Genomic DNA, 22,193 nt, shown 5'->3' with positions numbered 1-22,193 from the left:
TAATGATAAATCCAGGTCGGGCAGAACAACTTCTTTATCTACTGTGGAAGTTCCTGATGAACCATGGTGCAAGCTGACACTAGACATAGTGGGCCCATTTAAGGTATTGTCACCATGCGAGAGGTTTGTATTAGTGCTTATGGACTACACTTCTAAATAGGTCTCAGCGTGTTGTGAGAGTTCTATTGTGACACAAAATGTATTAGAATTCCTGAGGCATGTCTTTGCATGCGACGGTAACTCTAAATCCATTTGAGGATTTGTCAATCATGAATCATCGCACTGTACTATATGCACCGAACTGTTTGGTGAGCGCTTGTGAGCAAACTGCAGTAGAAAGCGGGGTACCATTAAGAGGAATCCAGCATGAGACGTTGTGGGCACATCGCGATATATACCTAATAGTATTACAGGAATTTTTTCTTTCCAGAAACTTAAAGGTAGAATTGCCGGATGCAAAGTAAACGTGGCATGGTTAAATGGTAACAAGGGTTGGAGAGCAGTCATCACATAAGATTAAGAAATATCAAGAGACACATAGGAGGAGTTTTGATGAAAAACATAGTGTGAGGCAAAATAAATGTGAGGTAAGCTTAATGGTTTATGTGAAGAGACCAGTTTGGACTCTAAAGGGAGAAACAAAGTGCATGGTACTCAAGCAAAGTGGGGGAGAGGTGTGGAGGATGTCAATATTATCTAAATGCAATCACAACACTGGCATGATCAATGTAAAAGGGAGTCATGAACCAAGCCATCACAAAGATAGGCGTTCAAGTTGTCCATGGGAAACCCTATAACTCAAGAAGCTACCAGCTTACCTCAAGGATTATGCTTTAAAGTTGTATCCCCATGTATGCACCTTTTATGCTCTAGGTGTATTCTATTTTCCAATAATGAAACCCAATGAAGTATTGTAAGTAAACTCTTAACTTTTTATGTGTCGTTTATCTCCCATAAACATTATAGCCTTTGACTTCTAACCCCAATGAGTTTTGTTGGTCATATTTTCTGTTATATTTTTGTAACTTAAACTTTTCTTTCATTATTACAGTTGGCTAGTTAGTGTATGATTGAGGGGGAGATGTGTTGTAACCTGCCTCTGCCTCTTTAACTCTGATGTAACGTGTGGAGTCTTGGGGGCATAAGATGGAATTGTGGGGTGCCCAGGACGACCAGTGATCAATTGTTGGTGGCTTGTCCAGAGAAGGCTGTGCCATCTGTGGTGGATGCAATTTCACAGTGTGAGTGGACTCTTAACAATATTTCAGTTTAAAATGATGTGGTAGCGAAAGTATCAACATTTCATTTTTCACCTGAAAACCTCTCTATCGCTGTGGAGCACACAAATCAGAGCCCTTTTCCAGTACACACTCGCAAAAGTAGCCACAATTGGGGACCACACAGTCCATCAGAGATGGGCGCTTAGCAGGCTCTAGGCCCTCTGAAATAAGTAATTGGCAGTAGGAACTGAACACTCTCAACCCAATTGTCCTCTCACAAGCACTTTTCCACCAGTAACTCATTTGCTCCCAACTGTCTTGCTAAGTTAATGGCCACCTCATTTACCAGATCTTGTCCTCCCCACCACTGCACAGTCATTCTTTGTCCTCTTTCCACAAACCTATATCTGATTTATGTCTCTTGATTCACTCCATGCCCCCAAACTACTAATTGTCTGATTTAGCTGTTACGGTCCCTTGCTTCATTCTGCTCTTCCCTGCCCATACAATCATACTGTTAAGGCCTCCGAAATTATGCGATCACTAGTGTCTTCGCCTTACCCGAGGTCACGCCACTCTAGTGTGCTTCTTGATGTCCTTACTTACGTCACCGCTGCCTTCCTGATGCCTTCCCTGACCCCTTTCCCTAATCCTGCTTTTAGCCGCACTCATCTGTTCCTTGTCCTTGCAATACTTCATTCATGGTACCACACCCCTCCTTTCGAAAGCCTTGTACTTGCCCCCCAAGCACTGCAACCCTGATGCTTCTTCTCTGTCATAGTACCTTTGCTTGGTCTCTTCCCCTGCTCAGTTAGTTGCCATCCTAAAATGCTTCGCTTACCTGCTTCTTGCCACCCGAACTGTTAGCCTAACCCGTTTAGTGGCACACTCGCTTGATCCCGTCTTTGCACTCTTATCTTTTCCCTAATCCATTCATCCTTATTTATCGCGAAGGTACCCGAGGGATAAGATATAAAATGTTAACATGTTTAACCCGTTTAGAACGAGTGCCTCCACAGCCCTCAAATTAGATACACTTTTTTGAGCTGTTAAAAATGTGAGTATAATGAGACCAGCGTAACATACTGCCTGATATTGTACAGCATGCTTGCCAGCTCATTCCCATATGGGGCTGTCGACATGTTTTCCTTTACATTCATCATCCATACATTTGAATGAGGTCACGATTTTTTAAAACCAATATGGCTCTCCAGTGAACTATTCTTCCTCCACTCTCCCTCTTATATTTCTTAGAGCACCATTCTGACAGGTATGCTGGAACCCGCCGAATGACAGCTCATTTGTGGCCGCTATGTCTGATTTAACGGACACTTTCGAATGCAGCATTAGGGTGGGGTATTTGCATGGTCCGATTGTACACGTTAATAAGAAGGCTGTGCCCCCGCTTCCCGCAGCTCTAGCTCTGCCCCCCCTGCCCCTCATCTCACCTGCTCCCGAGCCGGCTCCTCGGCTCCCACTTCGGTCCGGCTCAGGCCGCTGCCACGGAGACAGCTTGTTTACTGACGTCACTTCCGAAGGCACAAGAACTGACTGACGTACACGGAAGCAAAAAAAAAACAGAGAGAAAGGACTCTAAGGAGGCGGCATTGCGGAAAATGGTCAGGTTTTTAGGTGCCGTGTCAGAAGCACGCGTCCGCCCTCTATTTCCACGATTCATAGTCCGCTCTCTATAACTATTTCCCCGTAGTCCGCCCTCCACGTCCATGGCGCCTGAAGCTGATGCTGAAGCGAGAAGCAGGAAATGAGCTCATGCGATCGGGATGAGAGTCTAGAGAAGGACCGACAGGTACTACGCCCCCCTGCGAAGTTAGATAGGACCCCCCCCCCCTCCCCTGGGCCCCCACCTCACCGGATCGAGTCAGGCGCGGGGGGCTGTGTGAAGAGCAGAGGGGGAAACCTGAGCTCTATAAGTGGATCTGGCCACTCATCCGAGTTGTCCGGTGCTCCCCGCCCATATGTTTAGGGTTCACCAGAGGTGGATGTTGCCAGTCTCTGGGGGCCCCGCACAGCGGGTACAGTCTCTTTTGAGTGTAATCGCTTGTCCAGGCTCTAAGCGTGTATCTCTTCCTTGTGTGACTCTACGATTTATACATTTGCAAAAAAAAATCTGTTTCTATCTCTTCCTTTTGTGACTTTACAACTTGTACATTTGCAATTTTTTCCGTTTGTATGTTTTATGTAACTCATGTCATCCTATGTCCTTATGTATCGCAACTGGTTTTTATGTAAAGCGCTCTGACACCTTCGGGTAATGTTCGCGCTATAGAAAATCGCATTAAATAAAATAAATAAAAGCAGTGGGCTCAACATAGGTGAAAACATTCTCTCTGCTGTATCTGTGTGTGTGTGGTCCAGGGGCTACGCAGGCACTCTGGTCCGAGCCGTAGCATGGGATGCCAGGAGGTGGCCCTCAGGTGGGGCTCATCGAAGCTGAAAGGGTACAGAGATTAATAGTGGCCCCCTCTCGTGTATTGTGCGGGATTGTCCTCTGAAAATCCGCTTCCTGCACTAATGTGTCTCTTCCTAGAGCAGGGATGGATACTCCCCTCCTGCCCGTGTACTGCGCATTTCACACACAAGTGGTGTACAATGTGCAGTCTCCCCATTTGTGGCACTGACCTTGATCCTAAGTAGAAACGCAAGCATCACGGTGTCTCTCTTTCCCTCTTGTTTAGAGTTCTTAGGTGCATATATTGGGAACAGGCAGCAATAATTATCGCTGACCTTTGTACCGCATTTTTTTCTATCGCTGGAATATTTCGCCATGCTAGAGATGTATTAACAACGCTTAGCGCCATGGCGATGTATAGTACAGCGATATCACCCTTTTCCATGGAACATGGCTGGTTTTCCAGCGATGTCCCATGTAAAACGGCGATATGCTTGATGATACGACCCTGTGGTCGTATCACATGAATCCACCTCCCATGTTAGGTATGGCTTAAGACATGCTTAGCGTGATTAAAATAATCGCTTCCCCGTGTTGTAAATATCGCGAAGCTGCCTTTGCGATATTTACCCATGTTATTTCCACAGACACGCCTACTTTGCATCTCATTAGCGATGTGAAGTTAGGCGTGCTGGAAACTGGAGCAAAATCAGCAAAACACGCGCTAGCGTGGCCTTGCTGATATCACGATAAACTTTTTGCCCATAAACGGCCGCTAAAGCGGCGATAAGTTTATCGCCTACCCTTGATAATATGCCCCCTAGTCTTTGGTGTGGGCGCGTGCCTGTCTTGGTGTAGGTAGGCAGTCCCTATGTTAGTTGCTTTGGTTTGGCAGTGCTAACTCGAGTCCTGTATCCTGGCTTTACTAGTGTCTGAATCCTTTTCTCCTGATTTTGGCCGTGTCTAGACCCGCATCACTGATTTTCACAATTATTGGACTTGCTCTATTGCTTTTGGCGAAGCTCTATACTTATATCTGCAAACATGGAACATGGCTACTCCTGTTCGCAGTTTGGTTTTGTCTCCTCGTTTTTGGCCGGTTTACTTCTTTCATTCCTATAGTTGTCATGAAACCGTTTCCTTTCATGGCAGTCTTTTAAACTTAAGGAAATTAGAACACTTTTCCAGAAAAGGTGATGCACACGCCTATTCCCTTTTTGTGTAAACAGCAGAAACTGTTAGGCTAATACTACAATATTGTTTGCCAAATGCTTTTAAAGATTTGTTCTAGACCTGTATTAACAACATACATTTAAAACAGTTATAAGCGGGCGAGTCATGTGCTATCTTGAATATAAGCTCTATAAGAAAGCTCTTTTACATTTTGGCACAGAGAATCCCGGTTGTGTGACTTTGGGTTGGTTGGGAAAACTCTTGCAATTGATTGAATTGTGTGACTTGACCCGTTTCCTGCCAGTTCACTGTCATGCGTTACAGAAGACATTGTGCATAGTTTTCTGCAGAGAAGCTTTTGGCAATCCAACACCGAAGTAATGGTGAGCTGGAAACTTAGTTTTACAACGATTTCTCTAGCAAAACAATCTAAGCGGAAATTATTAATTCTGTATCTCGTCTTTTGTTGTGTGGTTCCAAACCAGCTTGGTGGACCACCAGCAGACTTTTATTGGAGTTCCTGTAGTTGCTGAGTTAATCATCTGCAGACTAGTACTAGGGTAGCCTGTTTAGTTTACACAATGTATCTCACCTTGAAACGACCTTTCCCAAACTGCAGTGGGGGAACTCTTGCTCTCTACTAGAAAACGGACAAATCTGCCCCCACCCGCCCAATGTGATTGAGGCTTCTATAGGAAACGCCTGCTGACAGCACATGCACTATTGCTGCAAGGGGTATTGTTTACAAATAGGGGCTTGGAGCCCACCCATTGCTTACTATTCGTTGGCTTCATTGCCTGTCTTATTTGTTGGTTTCTAATTAGCCAGTGCTTGTTGATGTCACTTCCTGTTCTTTCCTTTAGAGCTTGAACCAAGTGCTGATTGATTTTGATCGATTAGTTTCCTTCCGCTATTCATCCACTGCTTGTGTTGTGAATCTGGTAATTTTTTAATTCTTCTGCTTTCTTTACTCTTTCTCTGTTGCTTCTGTTTGCTATTCTGTCCCCGCTTGCTCCTCCTCATTGCTTACGCCCACCCACCTCCCATCTTGTTTTTTCCCTTCGTCTCACCATCCATCATTCCCGCAGACACTAAAACATCTGTGATTTGACTCCGTGAACATGTTTTGAAAACAATGATAGAATTACATTGTTTACGTTTACTGCTAGCAGAAGTGAGTTAAAACTATAATGAAAATAGAGTACACTGTTAAAAGATATCATGTATATTGACACGATATTTCAAATTTTTATCCAAAACTGAGTTTTTTAATAACCTAAAATAACACGTAGACATACGTTTTATATGTATGTTATCTTTTGCATAATTTTAGTATGGAAATGAAAAACTATCCTAATAATTTGTCTGTACAATCACAAATGCATTGGTTCTATGTAGTACGCTCGCTGAGCGGCTTCAAATTTCTTCCTTTCAAATATGGCTTCCGGTTTTGTGTGAGCCATGAGACGGCGTCACACAGGGCCTTAAGATCTCTGTCTCCTCCATGTTAGTGGCTTGTCCCCAGTGGGATCCATGTACAACTGTCTCCAAGTTGAGTCTGTTTCCCATTCTGTGCAATGGGACTGTGCTGCAAGGCATGCTCTAACCACGTAAATAGACTGTTCTATGTTTGGGTGTCGGTTAGAGCAGTGCTTGCGCTGTCTCTTCGAGACATGCAGTATTCAGTATATGTGCATTAAGCTCCGCCTGTGTTCCACCCATCTTTACAATTAGCTCCTCTTCCATTCCTTTAGAAATTATGGCTTTTGATTCGTCATTGGGCCTACTAGTCCATCCTTAGTACCTACTTGTCTCTCTTTGTAACCTCCCATGAGGACTAGCGCTCTTACTGTGGTGTTACTCAGTATGTTTTATTTACGGTCTGTGGACACTGTTTTCAAAAATGGCTTTCTCCTATCACACGCACAACATGCTTTCCTTTTAATCTGAAACGGGTTGTTTACAATTTACTACTGACAGAGGCTCCCTCCTTCTCTTCGGCTCCCTCCTTCTCTTCGGCTCCCTCCTGCTTCATTAATCGATGCTGTCTGCTGCTAGTTTTACATTGACACCCCCCCCACCCAGCTTTAATTAGAACCAACATCCCACCGTCTTGCTACTTGTTTAAATTGCCCTGTAGAAATGCGAGTTGTAAACTGAGTGTTTAGTAATGCATGAGGGCAGAGAAGGATTAAATGTGGAAAAGCACTTTTTTTTGCCAAAACCACATTAAATGTACTTTTCCCCACAGTCACATTTTCTTTCTCAAAAAGGAGTTTTGCATCCATTCAGATGTTAAAAACAACTTCCACAAAAGGTGCAATGTGGCACTTTTTTCAAAGAACAAGATTATTTATGAATTGCCCTCCATCTTCCTATGTCCGCAGAGACAGTTTAGCAGTACATTAAAGTCACATTGTGTCCAAAGTGCGCTGTCTCTGCGGACATAGGAGGAAGGAGGGCACTTTATATGTAATCCTGTTAAAGCAACATTCAGCGTGCTTTCAGAATACATGTTCACCCCACAGGATTTATTTTTCCTAAACATAAATTAACAGGAAGGATTGCTGTTTCACTTTCTAAGTACAAATGAAAAACTTTGTAAAAATGCATTCCATGTACCGACATGAAATGCATTTTTACAAAGCATTTTCAATTTTTTCTTAAACAGTGAAACAATCTTACCTGTTAGTTGACAGATTATGTATGAAGTGACCTCCCCCATTCTTGCAGAGAGAGTTTAGCAATGCATTAAAGATGCATAGTGTCCAAAACGTGCTGTGCCTGCGGACATAGGAGGAGGGCGGGCACTTTATAAACAATCTTGTTATGCTTATATGTGCAGTAACAGCCACTTGAATCTTTCATTATTTACTGTCGCTTAATGCAGTTATCTGGCTTTAATGCAAAACGCAGTGTTTTTCTTTAGGGCACATTTTAGTTGCTAGAACACAAAGCTTTAGAAAATGCAAATGTCACTGCTCTGTGGGAGCCAGTCTTTTGTTATTCTTAAGTAGTGTTTATTGCTAAGTTTTCACACTGCTACTGCAAGCTTTTTTTATGGGTGCTCCAGGAAGGAGACAGCCCTAATAAGATATGGATCAGCAATCAAAGGCTATGTCTGTTTTTGTGAAATGTGCTGCTTTTCTGTTACTATAATATGATACAGCGTGGAATTTATGTCAAAATCATAAATTGTTTTAAACACACATTTACACAATAATCACAACACTACCAGCCTATCATAAAAAATATTTTTGATATCTTCAAAGGCCTTTTTTCTTTCTTTAATATGAGATAGCGTGCTGCTTTTGTAAATCTGTTCCTTTTCTAATCTCTTTATTTTCTAAAGCGTCTACAATATAATTCAAAATCCAAGGGAACTCAAGGACTGTAAACAGAGTATATTAGATGTAACCAATACATCTGGGCTATTTGTAATAAGCAAACAACCATAACCCTCAGGTTTCTACAAAAGAACACCTCCTTTACGTGCATAAAAAAAGTCTGCTCACTCAGGAACTTTAGACCGGGCAGCTTTCTTTCTAGAAATTGTAGGAATCTTATCACTGTTTCTCTAAAGCTTTTGGGTGATGTTTACACCATTTTTAAAGCGAAGGCTTTTTTTATGTACTCAGTCAGCACTGCTGTAGGTAGACAACAAGCATTCGGCGCCACATAAATCAACACAATGCCACACGATTCCACACAACATAATTACAATCTACATAATTCCACTCAGCATCACATAATTCAACTCCACATAATTGCATGCTAATTAATACTACATAAATGCACTCCACAAAAATCCACTCTATGCCACATAACAATCCACCTAAATACACTCCACTCATGCCACATAATTCCATTCAACATATATTCCCTCAACACCACATTGTTCCATGCCACACCATTCAACTCCACACAAATCCTTTCCACACCATATAATTCAACACCAAACCACATTATTCCACTCCACAGCACAATTCCACTACACACCACATATATTACATTTATAACACAGATTTCAACGTCCTATAACAAAATTCAACAGCACACCACATATTTAAACTCCATTACATAACAATCCACAAAATAAAATGCCATTCCACACAATTCCAATACAGTAAAAAACACCAAATTACTATTCACATAATACAACTGCACACCATGCTACATAATTCCTCTGCACAAATCCACGCCACACAGTGCCTCAACTAACCATTACAATCCAACCCACATAAATCCCACTACACATCCATATATCCACTCCAACTCATAACACATAGGTAAAATATTTACATTTACAACACCAATAACTCAAGCTCTCTCTTTTTTTTTTTTTTTTTTAACACCCCAACACGTGCATCTGAAGCTTAGCTCCTACCTATTTGTTATTTTTCGTCACCAAAAACACAACGCTATCCACACAGTTCCATGCCACACAATTCAACTTTACAAATTTCCAATCCACACCACATAATTCAACACCACACCACATTATTCCACGCCACTATTCCACTATAACTCAACAACACAGATACACAACACACCAAGTATATACAATCCACATCACACAAATCCAATCCACACCACACAATTTCACGGCATGCCACAGAATTCAACAACGCACCACATAATTAAACTCCACTACATACCACTCCACAAAATACTATTCTACATAATTACACTCCATAACACAGAATCCTTCTCCACATGATTCCAGTACACTAAATACAAGATCATTACTATCCACATAATTCCACAGTATGCCATGCTGCATGCATAATTCCACTACATAAATCCAATCCACGCCACACAATTCCACGCCACACAATTCCACAACTAACCAATCCAGTACAATCCTCATCATTCCACTACACCCCATACATACACTCCATAACACATAGTTAAAACATTGTAATTTAAAATGCCAATAGCTCTATCTCAAACTAATACGAGACCGATTGCATTTTATGGTAAAAAATATGTCCGAAGTAGCATAAGTAAGAGCGCATTATCTTATATGGCTAATGGAGGTCCCTTTACAACTCCACAAAAACACCTAGTAACAGCCTGTGATACTGCACAATTTTCTTGCTGCGTGGTTTTTCTTTTATTACTTCTGCTACTGCTCGGATATTTTTTAACAAAGTAAAATCTAACAAACCTCATTTGCTACACGAATAGCTGAAACTTTCAGTAAGGCGAGACCTATTGCATTGCAAATGCTTGTTCTCTAAGTTGCTTTGTCTGATGTATACCTCTCCCGGAAGGTATGATACTCCATCTTTGCAGTGCACAGAAATGCATGTTGGTGATGTTTAGGTTATATTATTGTGTGTGGCCTATGTAAAACCGAGAAAATCCTGGTTGGTACCTGTTTGTAGAAACCTTGGTGTCTCAAGTGGGGTTGAGGGGCTGAGAATTATTTGTTCCTCCACTGAATTGCCCATTGTAGTAGGAACGGCAAAATACCTGGGGTGGGCTTGGTCCATAAGGCGGAGGGCTCTATCTCCTAACATGTTTTGAATCTCACTTTTTTCCTGGTATGAATTAGTATTGCTAGCGGGAGAGATTTATGAATTTTAACTGTAAACTGCTGCTAATATGTACGTTAAGAGCTTTTGACTGTATCAATTTGGCTATGGTCTACAAAGCGGGTGATTTTGTACTTTAACTTGCATTTAGCTCCAGCACTTTATGAGAAAGCTTATATTAATTATTAATGGCAAATATTTTATGTGTGTGTACTGTGTATTTTATCTGTAATTTATTGCCAATGTATGTCTAGAGTTTTTAAAATGTGTAAATTTACATGTGTGTGCTTTTATGAGTGTACAACTCGAATAAAGCTTTTTCATCATCGTTATATTATTACATAATTCGGTAGAACAGTAAAGATAAATGCCTAAATCAATTCAAGCAGGGGTTGAACGTGTGGTTATTGCTTTCAAGAGACCCCATGTTATGTGTGACACAATAGGTGAGGAGCACTTTGAATTGGGAGATTTGTAGTTTTCGGTTCTCACCTTAAATATGGACTCACACGTACCCGTAATGGAGGGCCGTTTACTTAGTGGGGGAACAGGTGCGCTGTTTTTTTTCCCTATCAGTATAGTACGGTGTCATGCATAATTGACTGCAATACTTGTGACGGGCAAATTCAATATAAATTTCTGCAGCCGGCAATTAACTCCATGACCTGTTAAAAAATCAAAAAAAATCTGACATGGTGTAATGTAACTGGTTCTTAAAACACTCCACTACCCCGGCCGAGTGCACGCCTTTTAAAACGGCAAACACACCAGAAAAATATTTTACCTAAACAGAACGCATATCTGTTTCTCCACGTTTAAATCTATTTCAGGGATATTTGGACTGTTTGGGTTACTTTCAAAGTACACCCTGAATTACATCAATGTTGTGGTGAATATGGTTTGCCACTATCGTCCAGCTTGCCTACAGCAGTGACCTCAAGACTTGCGTCAGATAGCAGTAACTTATGATTAGGTCTCACCTGCCGCCAGCTCATGTGGTAAATTCTTTACAATAAGGACTTGTAAATGGGCCATTGCTTTCTGTACGTTGGCTTCACTGTCACCCTTGGTTGCCGTCTCTAAATTAGTCAGTGCTTACCGACGTTGTGTACTGTTTTCTTTGGCGAATGGACCAAGCACTGATTAGTTTAGTTTAGTTTGATTAGTGTCCGCCTGCCTGCCATCCACTGCTTGTGCTGTAACTCGGGCATTATTTTCTTTATTCTTCCTGTGTTGCTTCTGGTTGCTACCCTGTCCTTGCATACTCCTAGTCGTCGCCTGCCTACCTCCTGTTTTATTTTTTGCGATCCCTCCAACCTCCAGTCCTTCTTCTTTTTGTTTTTAAACCATTATAAAGATTAAAATTCATCAAGCATGCTTCCTCGTAGCTTGAAAGGTTTTGTTTGTTCCTTCAGGTGCGCTGCTTTGGCTCGACTTCAACCCTTAAACAGGGTGGCAAGGAAATGCACGTTCTGTCGGTGTGAGAGGTGGATTAGACGTGCACATTTTGTATAGCATTACAGTGGCCTGCCGTACATTTAACTTAATGCTTTAGCAGTGCAGAGGGCCTGCTTTGTTAGGGAGGATCTCTCTAATATTATTTTCATGTGCCAGGGCCCGTTATATTTGTTGGTAGGAGAGGGTCGTGTTTGTATTCAATACACATCTAGTCATGTCCAGATCGTGGTTTATTTAGGCATTCATTTGGCATATTACTAAATATATGTAGATAATTCTACTTAACTTTACTTTTTTGCTTGAATCGCTGACTGCTGTTTCCGAGTTCATACCAGTCACAATTATCACTTCTTTATTTTTATTTCTTGATCAGGGGAATCAGTCTGCAAAAACATATATATATTATGAAAGCCATCGGGTCTTGCCTATGCAAGGCCGTTGGCTTTGTCAATGTGTTTTAGCCATGTTGTATAGCAGCACAGTTGCTGTGTAACATGGCTAAAAAGAATTTATTTTTTAAAAGTGCTAGGATGTGTCCATTGCTAACTGCATCACAGCGTTTTTTTTGTTTACATTCACCCATACTTCACAGCTTCTGTGCTACTATACAACATGGCTAAAACACATTGAAAAAGCCAGCAGCGCTCACAGATGTGAGACCTATTGGCTTTGCCAGTGCTTGTTGTATGGTCTAGCTAGTAGCCTGATATACCAGTGTTTGCTATAGTATGATTCCACGATTCCATTACACCTTCACTCTCTTTTAATTTTGGCTTCCTTTAACCCGTTGACCACGGCGCAAATTCCGCCGCGGTGCGGGTGATTTATGACTGGGCGTCGCACACACCCAGCGTGACATCGGACGGCCAGAGGCCGTCCGACGCACACAAAGGGTTAATTATTTTCCACATACAACCTCTAAAAGCCATTGACAACCAGAATCCAAAATGCCAGTGATCCTTGACCTCCTAATATTTTGGTAACTTTTTAATATAAAAGAGTTTTTAGGGACGATTCACGGCACGGTAGAAGCCCACCATAACACATTGATGAGTGAGGGAATGTGATCATCACCAGAGAATCACACAATCGAAAGAAAAGCCCTTCAGTGCAGAAACCTTTTATTCTTTTCTGCTTCTATAGGTTTTATATTTGTAGTGAATAGACACCTGATACCCGAAGAAATGGAGGGTGGTAACTGCTCACTAAAAGTAAAACTCTCCCATTAAAGGTAGGTCTCATTATTCAGGTAATTTTAAGAATTAGCTGGCATTTAGATGGGGTTTGTTTCTCTGCAGGTGAGTTTCAGCCCAGGTATTATGCTTTTGTATGTGATGTTGAGCTGTTCATAGAGTAGGATGCATTGTCCACAAACACTCCTTCAGTCAGTCAGAAGGAGTTTGACCTGGCTATCATTGGAAATTGCAATAAATAGTTTGTCATCCACTAACCCTGCAGGTGAGCTACCATCCCATTCAAAATGGTAGTTGCCTGCAAGTGCTTGTGCTTTCCTGCCTTTGACAATGCTGGGACTGATTTTCATGTATCCTTGGATGAACTCCCTCCACTGCCAACAACATTACGGTTTTTCCAGAGCAGCATAATAGTCTCTTCTATCAGCATATTAATTACTTTTTTTACGCCTGTGATCATTCTTGAGATGTTTGGAACATCTACATGTGTAACGATCCCATTCCATGTTTCCTGACTGAGAGGCAACTGACCTTTTTCTTTTTGGATGTGAAGCTTATGTCCTCTGGGAAGTAACAGTTTTCTTTTCCTTGGCTTTTCAGTCCTACTTTTTGGTGTATCCTGGTTTCTGGGTTGAAGTTTTATTCGATAAATATGATGATCAGTTCCATAACCCGTTTTCTGGCCTCTTCTGTTCAATTCCATACTTCCAGAGCCTGCCTGCTGAGGTGACCAAACAGCTGGAATTGCAGTTTGGCAAGCTGACACAGGTAGATAAAAACACATTCTTGAACAGTTGCAAGTATGGGTTTTGTATATTGTGGCTAGTTTCTCTGATTATTCTACACCAGAACAGTCTTATCTGCATCAGAAATAGCCACACAGTAGAGGAGTGGGCTTCCACCCTCTCTACGCACCGAACCAAGCACACTAGCAACTTGCCAAAAGCCAACAAGAACCTCAACCGCCTGATCTCCACATGCATCGATACACTGACTTACCCTAAGGCACAACCCAACAGCAAGAGCCCAACCACAGTTGAGCAGAAATGGAGAACAGGCCAAGACACCGCAGATAAAGACATCTTCAAATACACCCTAAGCACCTACCACCAGCAGATACGGAACATCAAACACACTGCTCTAGCAGATCGCATCAACACTGTCACTAGCAGCAGTGGGGCATTGTTGTGCCTAAGGGGACGTTCCCCATTGAGGGGCACACATCTTACATTTACTAGCAGCAGCATGGACATTTTCACCATCATCAAATATTTTACAATGCCTCATACTGTCTCCAGCAACATCACCCTCTGACAAGACCTTTGCAAGAAGTTCTCAGAATTCTTTTGCAACAAAATCACTTCCATATATGTCTACTTTGTCCCTCAACTGGACCCTGTCGCCATTACACTTACCATCATGGCCAAAGAATGAACCCCAACCTAGTGGTCTGCCATCACCACTGTCAAAGTCACTGCTACCCTGAAGACCATCCATTCGGGGTCCACAGCTGAACCTTGACCCCACCATGCCTTCACCAAAGGACTTCTACCTATCAGTGTAGCACTTACACCCATCTTCAATGCTCCATCAACTTGGCCATATTCCTGGACATCTGGAAATATACTACGATCACACTCCTGCTCAAGAAATCATCTGCTGACACAGCCACACTTTTCATTTACAGACTGCTTTCCTTCCTACTCTATCCAGAAAAGACCTTACCGAAACTAATCAACCAACGCCTGACTGACCACCTCAGCAGCCCCCAGCTCCTTGATGCCACCCAGTCTCGGTTAAGGCCAAACGACAGCATAGACACCACACTCATTACTGCCACGGATGACATCTGCATGATCTTTGACAGAGGAGATATGGTAGTCCTCGTTCTCCTGGACATCTTGCCAGCATTTGACACGGTCTCACGCTCCATCCTCATCTGGCACCTGCACAAGATTGGCGTCCAAGGACCCACTCCTTGCTGGATCTGCTCATTCTTTCTTAACCGATAGAACACAAGCTATCAGCCTGGCACTTTACTCCTCGGAAGCGGACATGCTCATCAGCACAGTGCCTTAAGGCCTAGCCCCACCCTCTTCAATGCATACATGATCCCACTAGCCAGCGTCGTCCTCTCACAATTCATCCTCTCATATGCAGAGGACACCCAATTGATTCCTTCCCTCATGGATAACATGCATAATAGACGTCGCTAATAGCATGAATGCCAACTTTCTCAAGCTTAACACTGACAAGACAGAAGTAGTGATATTCGGCAAGAATACCTCACCATCGGACTTCAACTGGTGGCCATCTGAACCTGGACCCACACCCAGCACTCGCACCTTGAACCTCAGAATAACCATCAACCACAAGCTGGACATGACTGCAATAGTCAAAGCTGTCACTGCATCCGGCTTGCACACACTGAAGATGCAGAGGAAGATCTTCAAATTTCCCCACAGCAACACTAAAAAAACTGTCACTCATGCCCTAGTCACCAGCAAGTTGGATTGCAGGAACAACCTCTATGCTAGGATCACCAAGTGGCTCACCAGAATTTAGCCAGACTCAACATTACCTCCCGCACAGACCTTACAACACACCACACCTCAAAGATCTCCGCTGGCTCTTGATACTTGCTCATTCCAAACTACTTACACACACATTCAGGGCACTTCATGACTTTGGCCCCACCTACCTCAACAGTCCCATCTTCTTCCACCAACCACCCAGACACCTCTGCTCTGCAGGACCCCTACTTGCACACATCCCACCCATAAACAGAACCAGATCGGGAGGACAGCCATCCTCTTACATGATGATGAAAGGTTTTGAAGAGTGCTCATATGCTCGGAGGAGTCTTGGTGCTGCCTGTAATACAAAAATAGAGGCCTAGTTAGTTGCAGTAACGCCATATTTTTAAGGACTTTCTAAAGCCCAGAATGTTGTATCAGACTTTACAGAATGAGAGAGACAATTTCAATGTTGAGCGGTACATTTTATAAAGCTTTTGCCTCCACAGGCGCCTCGCTTATGGGGGAAGCTTATCCGATACCTGGATCACCATAGAGATCTGGCTGGAGTATACCATTTGTGTTTTTTCTTTAGAAGGTCTGGAGCTGTGCCATTTAGGCCTTTGAATATTGTACATAGTGCTTTAAAAATGATGCTTATTTTGATGGGAAGCAAGTCAAGCGCATTTAAGGCTTAGGTTGTTGAGAGAAATTTGGGGATGTTCAGTAGCATTCAGGCAACAGACATCTGCATGATTTGCAGTTTATTCACAGAACACCTTTATAAGTTTAAATAGAGCCCGTTCTTCAGAGAACTAAAGCTGTTGCCACCCTCTAAATGCAAGAGTATGAGGTCTTGAACAGCAGCTCCTAAAGCGTGGAACAGCCTCTTACTCCACATCACACACTCCTCTTCTCTTTTTGTATTCTGCAAGAAGCTGAAGACTTGGCTTTTTAATTAACCTGCGTTCTTTAGGGAGGGCTAGGTACGCACATCTGCTCAGTACCAGGATACCCTTGCATATAGTAGCATGCTTTCCAAATGCATATAACATTACACGATATTTTAATTTGTGATGTACAACTCCTGTGAATTATATTAAGTCATTATGTATTGGCAAGAGGGGCAGAACACTTGATCTCTATCTATACATTTGCAATAAGCAGAAATTGTCTTTGTGTGTATGTATATTGTATTCGTGTAGCGCAAACCTAGCCAATCCTAAAGTCAATGAGTGAGAGCAGAGGCGGCTGCGTTGTGGAATGGTATTGCTTTGTGATGTAGCCCTCTTTAAATAAGTCCATCTTCAACTTTTTCCTAAATTCTTAGTCTGCAGTCTTAGCCTTCTTGATCTTTGTGCAGATGTGTTGTGAACCACCAGAGATGGTGAGGGTGTCTGCAAGATGAGCGGGAGTGCTAGTCATGATGGCTTTGTAAATGAAGTTTCCAATGGAGTTCCATCAGGATGAGGGTGATGAGATCATATTTCTTAAGGCCCAGGATGAGATGTTTCAGTATGTAGCATGCCAGTAAGGGGTGCTGGTGTGCAGTCTGGGATGCTGTGGAGCATGGTATTACCACCGTTCAAATGTAAGAGTACGAGGGCTTGAACAGCAGTTCTGAAGTCCCTTTCTCAAAGTAATCGTTTCTCTTTCCTTTGAAGAGAAAGTTGGTCTCAGGCAGTCTTAGTTTTTTTGTTAATGTTTCGTGAGGGTGAGGTTGCTGTTCAGGGTGAATCCAAGTGACTTGGCATTCGGTGAAAGTTGGAGTTGGAAGCCATCATTGTTCATGTGATTGAGGCAGATTTGTACTGTTTCTCGTTTTTGTTCTTGGCAAATAAAAGGAATTCTGCCTTGGTTGGGTTGAGCTTCAGGTTGGTGCTGGTCATCCAGGTCTGGATCATGCACAGGCAGTGTTTGAGGTGTTGGCTGTCTGAAGCAAAGGAGACTTTCAAGTAGAGTTGCATATTATCTGCATAGTAAAAATTGGTAAATGTTGATGAAATCATTTGTTACTAGAACTCCAAGCATCTCCACGTAGAGGTTGAAGGTGACTGTAGACAGTATGGAACCATCTGAGACTCTGAAGCGGATCAGGAATTTTTGGGACTGGGAGTTGCCATGTGAAGAAACTGGTGTTGGTTGGAAAGATAGGAGGAGAGCTAGTGAATGACGTTACCAGTGAATCGCTTTCAGCACTCTGGGTTACGTATGAGGGTGGGATAGCTGACTTTGTCCAAGACAGTCAATAAGGTCTAGCATTATCAGGAGGCAGAGGTCTTCTTCATCTGTGTTCAAAAGGACATGGTATACTCTGTTAAAGGTCTTCTTGCTGCAGCGTGTCCTGAAGCTGGACTGGTAGTCATGCAGGAGATGGCAGTAATCTTGCAGTTGAATGTAGACTGTTTTTTCAATATGCTTGCAAATGAATGGTAGGTGAGGCATGAGACGGTAGTTGGAGAGGTCATCAAGATCTTGTTATAATTTCTTTACAAGTGGAAGTATCTGGCCTACTACATACAAGAACGGCGGCAGGGTATATCTTGCTGCACCAACTACCAGTGTTAGTTATAAATAATTCAAAAAATATTCTGTGTAATGTCTAACAATCGATGCCTACCTCCCGAAACCAGCCACCTACTATGGTTTCAAATACAAAATGAAAACACAAACTGAGAGAGGCATTGTTACAAGAGCAATAATTCATAGGGTTTATATCCTACAGATGATGAACGACAGCGATGGTCGAAATGGTGAGTCTTTCACTAGATGGTTTTGTAGATCCTTTTATTCTTTATTAAATATGCAACAGCCAACGCGTTTCACCCTTGCGGGCTTCTTCAGGGCAAATAAATAGTTCACACAATCCAAAAAGGGAATTCAAAATGATGTAAGCCCAAATTGATAGGCACTTTCTTAAATGTTTTTATCTCGGAGTCTGAAAGACGTTTTTATTCAATGTGCAATGATCCGTGATCACTGTCCCATTCAGGGATCAGAGTGTATGGGGTATTACGCACTCAATCGCTGGCCTATTTACACGGCCATCGGGTGAAATCGTGTCACTTAGAATGTTTCAGTAAAGCAGTATCTGGCCTGTCTTTGGATGTTCTAGGGAAATGCATTGAGGGAGGAAGGCATTGACAGTGGTGATATGGGTGAGAGAATATCCTCTAAGAGAGATCTTTGATTATGGACTGAGGCAAGACATCCTTTTCATAACAAGTGTGTTTGAGGGAGTTGTGTGTCAATTAAATCTGTGAGAGTTAGGGCTTTGAAGGCTGACCATTGTAGGGGTGGTCGGAAGTAAGAGATGACGCAGGCTTGGTGGTGTTGATGTGCTGTTGGATCTTTTGCATTTTGTCACTGATGAAGATGTAGATGACCACCTCTGTGGAGTGAAGAATAGGTAAATCCAGCAGAGGGCTGATGCAGTGGTTGAGTGTCTTGAAAAGCTTTTCATTGATGGTGTTAGTGTAGTACTTTGCTTTGGCTGATGTGACGAGCTGTCTGCGTGCTGCACGGAGGGACTTCAGTTTCATAGGAACATCAGGAGCTCTATTTTTTACGGTTTTCTTTCCTATCTATGGATGGATCATTTGACAGCCAAGTCTTAAAGAGTACCAGGGGGCTAAAGGCTTTGGCTTGCCCGTGCATGTTGTAGTTGGGCTGTGGATGTTTATCAAGTGTTCCTAAAAAGTGTTGAAGTAGGATGTTGGTTTTAAATGTGGAGGTCATAGGGTGAAGGGTAAGTTGAAGCATTTGGTTGTCTATGGAAATATCACGAAGGGTCTGAAGTTTTGTTTTATCGTTTGTTGAGGTTGGCTTGTTGGGAGGATGCTGAGCTATGACATGGGGATGACCAAGTATTCGGTCCAGTCCAGTGGTTTGAGTGGTTTGCTTTGAATTGTTGGTGATGTTAAGAAGACCATGTGGAGGATGTGACCCTTGGAGGGTCTTGGTTGTCTGACATGATGTACTACGTTGACAGTGCCAGTGTCACTATCACCGAAGTTGAATAGGGTGCCTCTAGGGTGGTATTTTTATTTTGTGCGTGGTTGTGTTGTCTGGGAGGTTAAAGTCACCCAAGAACGTGCTGTGGGTATGCTGGATGGATGAGATGGTGAGAAGATTGGACAATTAATGAATTAAGTCCTTGCTCTGCCTAGGAGGTCTGTAGGTTAGATGGAAGCTGTCAGTCTAATTTTCAGATAACAGGAGTGGAAACTGGTTGTCATCAGCTCCATGGAGTGGAGTGTTACTGGCTTGCCTTGGGCAGAGACCAGGAAGATTTATGGTTGACAGTGAGGCTACCACCCTTATTATGTGGGTGGTTCACTCAATGGATGCTCTGGCATCTGAGAAGAAAGACATCTTAGATAGTTCACCCTCATATCTTCGTTCCACTATGTTTCTGTGATGAAGAGGGTGTCAAGCTTGTGATGAGTGATGAAATCTGCGATGTTTGATGCAAGGAATACTGTGGAGCAGGCATTGATGAACATGAGTTAGAATGTGAGTTCTGTAGTTGGAGGTTGTGTGGTAGGTAGTCAGATGTGTATGAGGTTGGCTATATGTGTTGTATGAATACTATGTAATAGTCTAGGTGGTCTAGATCTGGGTGTGATTGTGGGGATTGGTAGCATTGGGCACTGAGTGAAGCACATGCTTATATTTTATCACATGCCCGAACAGGCAATGCACTTGCTTGTGTCCGCCCAATGATAGGAAATGAAGTCCTCTTGATTGGCTTCTTTGTTAAAGATAGTAATGACTGAAAACCAGTATTGTTACTTCCTAGGCAGATGTGCGATAAATGTCTTACTATTTTAAAATAATTGAACCTGGCTTCATTCAGGTGTCTATAGTATTCCTGTTGGGTGGTTTGGTTTTCATGCTAATCTCATGGTGCTCAGTTGGTGTTGGTAGGGGTGGGGGGTGGGAGTCTAAACACAGCAGAGCGAATATCGGACCATTTGTGTTAGAACTACTAAGTTTATGCCTTTCTATTTTACAATGGCCATATTGCTCAGAAGCCGTTAAACTAAGCTTTGCAAATATGGGTAAACAAAAACTGTTTCCCCATACTTATTTTCAGTATGAAGTGCAAGGTTCCTTCTGAACAATGCCTAAAATAAGGTTTAGGTAGTAACAGGTAAACAAACACAGATGCTAATAATATGCGCATCACTTTTATTGAATCACAAACGTTTTTTTTTGTACTCCCTACTAGCAAGATTGAGTACAGCAGATGGGAATAAAAGTGAGGGTTAGGAAGAATCCAGTATAATCGGGGCTTAATTTGTAAAAAAAAAAAAAAATGCCAGAGCCCTGTCTGGAAGCTATTGCAGCTTGCACCTCCCATAACCCCTCCCAGCACTGCCAGTGATATTACCAACACAACTAACCATCAAGATCCTACAAGTGTATCACTTCATACATCTATTTACATCGAAAATGACCAATATCTGCAATCCAAAGCAATTTGTATAGCAGGTATTAGTCATTTTAATATATATTGAAGTATTAAACAACCGTAGTTGGGCTCATCACAAAATTAGACAAACAGCACCCCCATGTGCCAAGCTGTCTTAAGTGCCGGTGTTGATAACAAAGTGCTGGGGCTAAGCACTGAAAACCATCGGCTCAAATTAAGCACGGAGTATAATATATACTTTAGCAGATTGACACACACGCAGACCGTGCAGTATAGGCACGTCAAAAGTCTTTGGTTTGACATTCACGTCTTATACAGGACTTGTCAATTTAGGGCCTATTTCTTGTGTCAGAAAGTTAGTTGGGAGTTTACCTCAGTCGGGATGCCAAAAGCCAGCATAGTAATGTGTCAGTAAGTTCTAAGAGAGTGCCAGGACAGGCAAATTGTACAATTTTTGTGGTGTGGGAATGATTCTTGATTTCCATCAGGTTAGAGAACATAGTGATCCACTATGTTGACTAACACTGCTTTGATGTTTTTTCTATAATCCTTGATAGAAAGCACTTCGTATCATGGTTAAAGTGTCTTTAAAACTGTGCCACAATAAAGAAGAGAATGATAAAAGTTAAAAAATAAAAAATACAAAGAAAACAGGCGGATGTCATCCTGAAAAGTAATTTAGTTGTCAAATGAAGCAAGTTGGTAGTCGTCATTGTTTCATAAAGTTCACCCTCCATGTACAGTTGCTCTATATAATTATGATCCCCTTCATGGATTAGTACCAGATCTTTCTTTCCCTGCACCCCACCACACTTCCATTTATGAATTGTGGTAAGGCAACTTTGAGTGCCCACCTCCAGTATGAAGGCACACTGACATATTGGCCAACCTTACTGCATCCATAGCAGATAATGAGTAGGGCTCATCTTCTTTACTGATCTTTTCATTTGTAAAGGTGACAGAGAAATGTCATCTTTGTCATGAATTAAGACAAACCCATTGTTTAGGTCTTGTTGACACTGTCTGGATATGAAGGACCTATTGTGAATGTACAGCAGTTTGGAGCCCACCCATTACCTACCATTAGTTGGCTTTATTGTCACTCACCTATGCATGCTCACCATTTAATGGCTTGTGTTTGTCTCTCCCCTAGACACCTTTTACACCCTCTTTTATTGGCTGACCTGTATCACCTATAGAGAAGTATTTTAACATTTTCATTTAACACTCTGTGAGAGTGTATGCA

General features: G+C 42.3%; 2 protein-coding genes across 3 annotated transcripts in view; one reads left to right on the top strand and one right to left on the bottom strand.

Annotated features, from left to right (window-relative positions):
* IFT20 (intraflagellar transport 20) overlaps positions 1–2,799 on the bottom strand; it is a 74,146-nt gene extending 71,347 nt beyond the window's left edge. For both annotated transcript variants that reach the window (XM_078679301.1, XM_078679300.1), the window contains exon 1: positions 2,669–2,799. The gene's annotated coding sequence lies outside the window, so the exon portion shown is untranslated. The remainder of the gene's footprint in view (positions 1–2,668) is intronic.
* A 127-nt stretch (positions 2,800–2,926) lies between these two features.
* TNFAIP1 (TNF alpha induced protein 1) overlaps positions 2,927–22,193 on the top strand; it is a 71,531-nt gene continuing 52,264 nt past the window's right edge. The window contains exon 1 of the mRNA XM_078679299.1: positions 2,927–3,027. The gene's annotated coding sequence lies outside the window, so the exon portion shown is untranslated. The remainder of the gene's footprint in view (positions 3,028–22,193) is intronic.

Source organism: Lissotriton helveticus, chromosome 3_1, assembly GCF_964261635.1.
Source record: "Lissotriton helveticus chromosome 3_1, aLisHel1.1, whole genome shotgun sequence".
Lineage (NCBI taxonomy): Eukaryota > Metazoa > Chordata > Amphibia > Caudata > Salamandridae > Lissotriton > Lissotriton helveticus.
Note: the sequence above shows the minus strand (reverse complement) of the source record. Positions and strands in the feature narration are given on the sequence as shown.